The following is a 6,657-nucleotide window of genomic DNA, read 5'->3' on the forward strand; positions in this document are numbered from 1 at the left end:
CGCCCCGGCAGGTGCCGCCCTCAGGGCAGCGGGCAAGCGCGGGAGGCGCGGTCCGGGGGCTGCTGGCTGCCCTCTTCCCGTTCAACGGACCAAGAACCTGATGCGAAGTGCGTTTGGGGAAATAGGCCTAGCGCTGAGGGTGATGACAGCCTGCTTCCTGAGCTCATGCACGGGCTTCAGCGAGCTTCCCGAAGACAATCATCAAATGGTTAGGGTTGGAAGGAACCTCAAAAATCACATATTTCCAACCCCCCTGCTATGGGCAGGGACACCTTCCACTAGGCTGCTCAAAGTCCTGTCCAACCTGGCCTTGAACAATACTCTGGAAAAAAAGCTAAAGACGTTTTATAAATGCATTATTTACAAATATTCTAATCGCGTGACAAAGTTTCTATTAAACAAGCGCAAGAGTAAAAAGCACCAATTTAAAATGGTAGCAATTCCCCCCCTCCCTTTTTATACCAGTAAATATCAACCACATGAGAAGGAAGCAAAAAAAAAAAAAAAAAAAAGGAATTGGTCCTGGAGCCCAGCGAGATTTTAAAGCTGGAATGTGCAAGTATTTCTTTTTTTTCCACCTCAAAATGATGCAACTAATGAATTCCTGATATGAAGCCTACAAGTACCAAAGTGAAGAGAGTTCCATCAAGGTCTGGTGAAACTAATATTAATCAGGTACTTTTGAATTGAGTGGCTAGCTGACTCCAATTAAGCTAAGCACCCTTTTACAGATACATTCCAGAGATCATGTTATGGCCTACAACTCCTGTTTCTAACAACCTATTTGCTATTTCCTAATCTGTAGTGCATGATGAAAAATCCACCATAGAGCAGAACATACTTCTTCACTTATCCTTATTCAAGCTAAATCTCTTTGAAATATAAAAATCAATGAAAATTTATTTGTCAAATTGCAGAGGGCATGAGTAGATTAAAAGAAACAAGGATATATAGGCAGATGTGCTACATCTAGAGGCTTATTTTAGACAAATGTCAGATCTTGATTTATATCAAGATGACAGATGGCCAGACATATACTTCTAAATTTCAAAGTGGAAAATTCTTCCACATCATTGCATTTCCTTCAGGATTATGTCCAACAGCATCCATTTTAAATAAGGTACCTTGGGACACTTCTCACTTGAGAACCAAGTAAACATTTCAGCTTTATTTTTTTATTTCCAAACTGAGCAGCTGATCTCTCTTTAACCAATTATGCTATCAAATATTGCTCAGAACATGCATGTGAATAACAGCACCGAGTTAGCGGTTGGACTAGGTGAGTTCCAGCAGCTCGCTGCTGCTTCAGTACCAGTGCAGGGCTATCAAACTCCAGACCTTGCTGGATGCTGATGCGAACTTGCAGACTGAGGCTGAAATTTACAGGTCTGAGTTTGTGACCAGGACACAAATAAAATCACCTCAGATAATCTGTGATTCCTGTCTATCCCTCTGAATCCCTTTTCCTTTCTTATACTCTTATTTGCACTGGGAGGAGAAACTACTACGGAAAAGTATCTATAAACATAGGTGTAGGAGGCTTCCTGATCCCACTGCAGATGACCGGTGAGGTTTGTAGCATTCCAGCGAATATAATTGTTGTAATAGAGTTACATGAAAGAAAACAGGAAAGTAACTGAAATTTGAGTGTATCTGTCTGTAAACATTTTTGTGTGGTGAAGGAAGAGGGATAAAATTCAGAACAAAATTTATGTAAGCTAGAAAGTCCTTCGTTCTTTGCTCTGTTAAATGACAGCTGCTATATATGAAGTACAAAATGCACCTTTTACCATAAAAATCTGCAGTAAGTTTGTTTGCAAAGTGTAATGGCAATAAACACATGTATCTAGGTGCTTTGTGAATTAAAAAGAAAAAAAGGATTTCAAGGTTTGCATCCATCAAGTTACAACTTTTTATTTATCCAACAACTCAATTTAGAATTCTATAACCTAACAGCAATGGCAAGGGCAGCTTGTTTGGAAAGAGAAGTTAATCTGAATTTTAAAAAAAGCTAGTCTTCTAACTGGCAAAGAATCTGTTAGGTCAGATCAGCTGTGTGACTGGCCTCATGTCTCGGCCTTGAAATACATCTGACAGACACTCCCTGAAGGGAAAAGTTGCTAGGGCAGAGTCAGCCTTACAGTTGGTAAATATGAAATAAATACAAAAGACAATAAAACAAAAATGGTGTATGTTAGGAACCCATTGAGATGTAGCTAAGCAAATACTAAGATAACAGGTACTGGTTAATGATGGATAGGTGGCATTCTGGTCACTGTTCTTCTAAGACACCATTCAAAACACTGGCCTTTTTTTTTTTTTTCCCCCTCTTAAACCATCACATCATCAACTGCTATAGCCCACACAAGTCACTTACAGGAAAACAGTCTTTTCTTGTAAGGCTGTTCAGCCTGAAATATTTTTGCACTTTTTTATAGCTATAAATACTAGTTGGAGAGAGGAGAAAAAAAGAGTACTATGAACAGAAATGCTACAAAAGCCCCTCTCAGGGGTCTTGGAGCTCAGACTTAACTCTGATTTTACAGAGGGTACAAGGATTCCAGAACAAGACAGGAGAAATATTTTGCCGTAAGAGGCGGCCTGGAGTGTGGTAGAAGTGCAAATCTTCATGTGCAGAAATACCTGATGGGGAGGCCAAGGACACTCAGATTCTTCTCAGAAGTGTTCAGTGGTAGGATTAGAGACAATGTGAACATTGAAATACAGGAAATCCCTCTTAAAAATAGGATTTTATATCTTCTTTGCTACAGTGAGGGTGGTCAAATACTGGAACAGGTTTTCCAAGAGACTGTAGGGTCTTTATCAAACTGGACATGGCCATGAGCAATTTGCTCAAGCTTTGAGCGCTGTAGGACTGCATAATCTCCCAAGGCCCCTTCCAACCTTACCCATTCTGTGCTTCTGCAAGTTTTCCATGGAGAAAGGGTGAAAGTTAAACATAGAAGCTTCTGCAAGAACAAATACTGTATCTTCAAGCATGAGGTTGCAGCAAAGTTTGACAAGAGATGAAAGGGAAGTAGAATGGGTTTTCTTCTGCTCTTACTTCCACTACTCTCTTCTATTTACTAAGTGAAAGAATAGGTGGGAGTGAGATAAGGAAGGTACAGGTCCGTGGGAAATTGTGAATGAGGGAGAACAACAGTGGGTGGGTATTTCAGGAACAGCAGGCAGCAAAGGATCAGAAAAAGGGGGCATGTGAGGAGATTGGCAACGCCCGAGAAAAAGGAAACCGTGCAGTTTGTGATAGAGCTTTGGGGGAGCAGCCTGCACACAGAGTTAAGAACAGCCAGCTGCTGAGGTGGCATAGGACAGGGAACTGAACTTGAGCAAAACCGTCGTCAGATAGGCTGAAACAATCCACAAACAGCTGTATTCTGTTAATTCTTAAGTCAGCCTGAGGTTAGGAAGGAAAGTGGGGAAATGGATTTTACAAGTACCTTGAGTAAAATGGGAGTAAGACAAGGTATAGGTAGAAAATTGCAACCAACTGCGTAACAGACTTCTCCTAAGCACAGGACCTTCTGCCCACTGCTATTTCAAAAATATCTTATGGTACTGTGTCTCATCTGATTTTACCAGGGACATATTTTTTCTGGCACTCCAGCCTCTGAATTTTACATGGTGCTAGAGAGGATTCTGATGAAGCCCAGCTGGGCTACAATTTCTGTTGCTGAGTACCTTTTGATCACACTGCCATTGTTATAGTCTCTCTTTGGGGTGAAGACAGATCTTAAATATTTGGTAAAATATTCATAGAATCATAGAATAGTTAGGGTTGGAAAGGACCTTAAGATCATCTAGTTCCAACCCCCCTGCCTTGGGCAGGGACACCACACATTAAGCCATGTCACCCAAGGCTCTGTCCAACCTGGCCCTGAACACCACCAGGGGTGGAGCATCCACAACTTCCTTGGGCAAGAACCTGCCTAAGCCCAGTTTAAATACAGCAGTACCATTGAGCCCTATGGGACCACACAATGCACACACCTAACTTTCAGCCAAAGTGTTTTCACGAACTGAGGACCACCACAATCTTGATCATCTCACCACTTAAATATTGGAGGAACAGAATGTAGGCAGCCAGAGCAGGCAGCAGGGGAAAATAAAGAGAACTGGGCAGCACTATTACCTTTCTTTCGTAAATTTACATTTGATGACTTATAGCAAGTGTATCTTTCTGTATCAAAATGAAAGACTCCCTGGTTTAGATGCTGTTCAAAATCCCTATGTGAAGTTTGGAGTTAAGGGCAACTGTGGTACTCTAGCTATTGGAATTGTTAAGAAATGGGGATACTGGCAGAGGAAGCAGTATTACCTCTTAAAACAAAAATAAAAAATCCTGTATCTTTTTTTAAATGATGTGATTAATTTTGATTGTAGCCTGAGGGATGGAAGGTTATTTCTGTTTTTAAAATGAGAATACACAGTCTTTCTTAATGCAGTGTTAACTACTGAACTGTAGAGCCTATTAAATCTCTTACTACACCATTTTACTTTAGTACTTTTTTTATTTACAATTAAGGATGTAACTCCCCCCCCCCCAAGATAACTTACAAGATAAAAAGTTATCTTGTAAGTTAAGGCATGCTGCAGATCATAGCAAATCCATTTTAATAGTAACATCAGTGCACTTTTAAGTGAAGTTGCAGTTGTATATATAAGCTAAAAGCAACAAGTTATACTATTTTAAAAAATGCAAAATATCTAGCAATTGCTGGATAAATATTTTGCAATATGTGATTAATGTTCTCCAAGAAAGTCAGCAACAATACCATAAATAGGTATACCTGTAAGATGTCTTCAAATGTATTTTTCCAATCTATCAAGTAAAATGAATCTTCGGTAAATAATAATAATAAAAAAAGCAACTTACTTAACATTTTTTAACTTCTGAAACACAAAAATGACAGAAATCATTGAGACTTGTGCCATCATAACCATTTGATCTATAGTAAGTCTCATCTAATCGTGCTTATAGCAATAATCCAGCAAAAACAAATGGCATCCCAATGGACAATCTGACGGAAAGCCCTTGTTCCTTAAACTACTAAGTATTGGAAGGGAGTAGTTTTGGGTACCTTAAGCCAAAGCCCAGTCAAAACCAAAAATTCTTTAAGTTTCAAGCAAAATAGTTTGCCTGTATGGTGGGTGGATGCCAGGTGCCCACCAAAGCTGCTCTATCACTGCCCTCCTCAGCTGGACAGAGGAGAGAAAATACAGTGAAAGGCTTGTGGGTTGAGATAAGGACAGTGAAAGATTATTCACCAATGACCATCACAGGCAACAGACTCAACTTGGGGAAATTAATTTATTTCCAATCAGAGTAGGGTAATGAGAAATAAAACCAAATCTTAAAAACACCTTCCCCCCACCCCTCCCTTCTTTCCACCTTCAACTTTACTCCCGATTTTCTCTACCTCTTCCCCCTCAGTGGTGGAGGGGAACAGGGAATGGAGTTTAAAGTCAGTTCATTACATGTTGTTTCTGGTGCTCCTTCCTCCTCACACTCTTCCCCTTCTCCAGCATGGGGTCGCTTCCATGGGATGCAATCCTCCACAAATTTCTCCAATGCGAGTCCTTCCCATGGGCTGCAGATCTTCACAAACTTCTCCAGTGTGTGTCCCTGCCATGGGTGTAATCCTTCAGGAACAGACAGCTCCAGCGTGGGTTCCCCATGAGGTCACAAGTCCTGCCAGCAAACCTGCTCCAGCATGGACTTCCGACAGGGTCACAGTCTCCTTTGGGCATCCCCCTGCTCTGGCATGAAGTCCTCCATGGGCTGCAGGTGGCTATCTGCTCCACCATGGATCTCCACGGACCGCAGGAGAATCTCTGCCCTGGCACCTGGAACACCTCCTCCCCTCTTTCACTGACCTCGATGTCTGCAGAGTCGTTGCTCTCTCATATTCTCACTCCTCTCTCCCACTGAAATTGCTGTTGTGCAGTAACTTTTTCCCCTTCTTAAAGATGTTGTCCTAGAGGTGTTACCACTGCTGCTGATGGGCTCAGCCTTTGCCAGTGGTGGGTCTGTCTTGGAGCCAGCTGGCAGCCTTGGCTCTGTTGACACAGAGGAAGCTTCTAACAGCTTCTCACAGAAGCCATCCCTGTAGCCCCCTGCAATCAAAACCTTTTCACGCAAGCCTAGTACAGCCTGTACATATATGCATAGAAGGATCAGCACGTCAATGAGCTAGATGCTGTCCAGGGGAAAAAACTGGAAGTAATCTTTGTGCACAATACAACAATTTCAATGTTGAACATTTCAATATCCATATAAATTCATAATTTATATGAATAAATATTGAGTATAAAATAATGTTTGAGGCATAGTAATTTAAAGTTAATACTGAATGTATCTTGGTAGGGCAGACATTTTGATACATCAATGCTAGGATAGCACTGTCATTAAAATTCACTCATTATAATCAAAGATGCTTGGACACAATATGAACAATGGAAATGGATAATGCAGCCCAAGTACTATATAATTCAATATCACAGTCTACAAGACATTTGAAAAAATAAGTTAAAACCCAAACCCATCTGAATGTGAGAGGTTGAAAGGCCATTATTCTGGATGGATACTAAATACTACTTTGATACATACCAGTAAAGGGCAGAGGAGTTCAGAAATGG

The sequence above is a fragment of the Strigops habroptila genome, chromosome 10 (assembly GCF_004027225.2).
Source record: "Strigops habroptila isolate Jane chromosome 10, bStrHab1.2.pri, whole genome shotgun sequence".
Classification (NCBI taxonomy): domain Eukaryota; kingdom Metazoa; phylum Chordata; class Aves; order Psittaciformes; family Psittacidae; genus Strigops; species Strigops habroptila.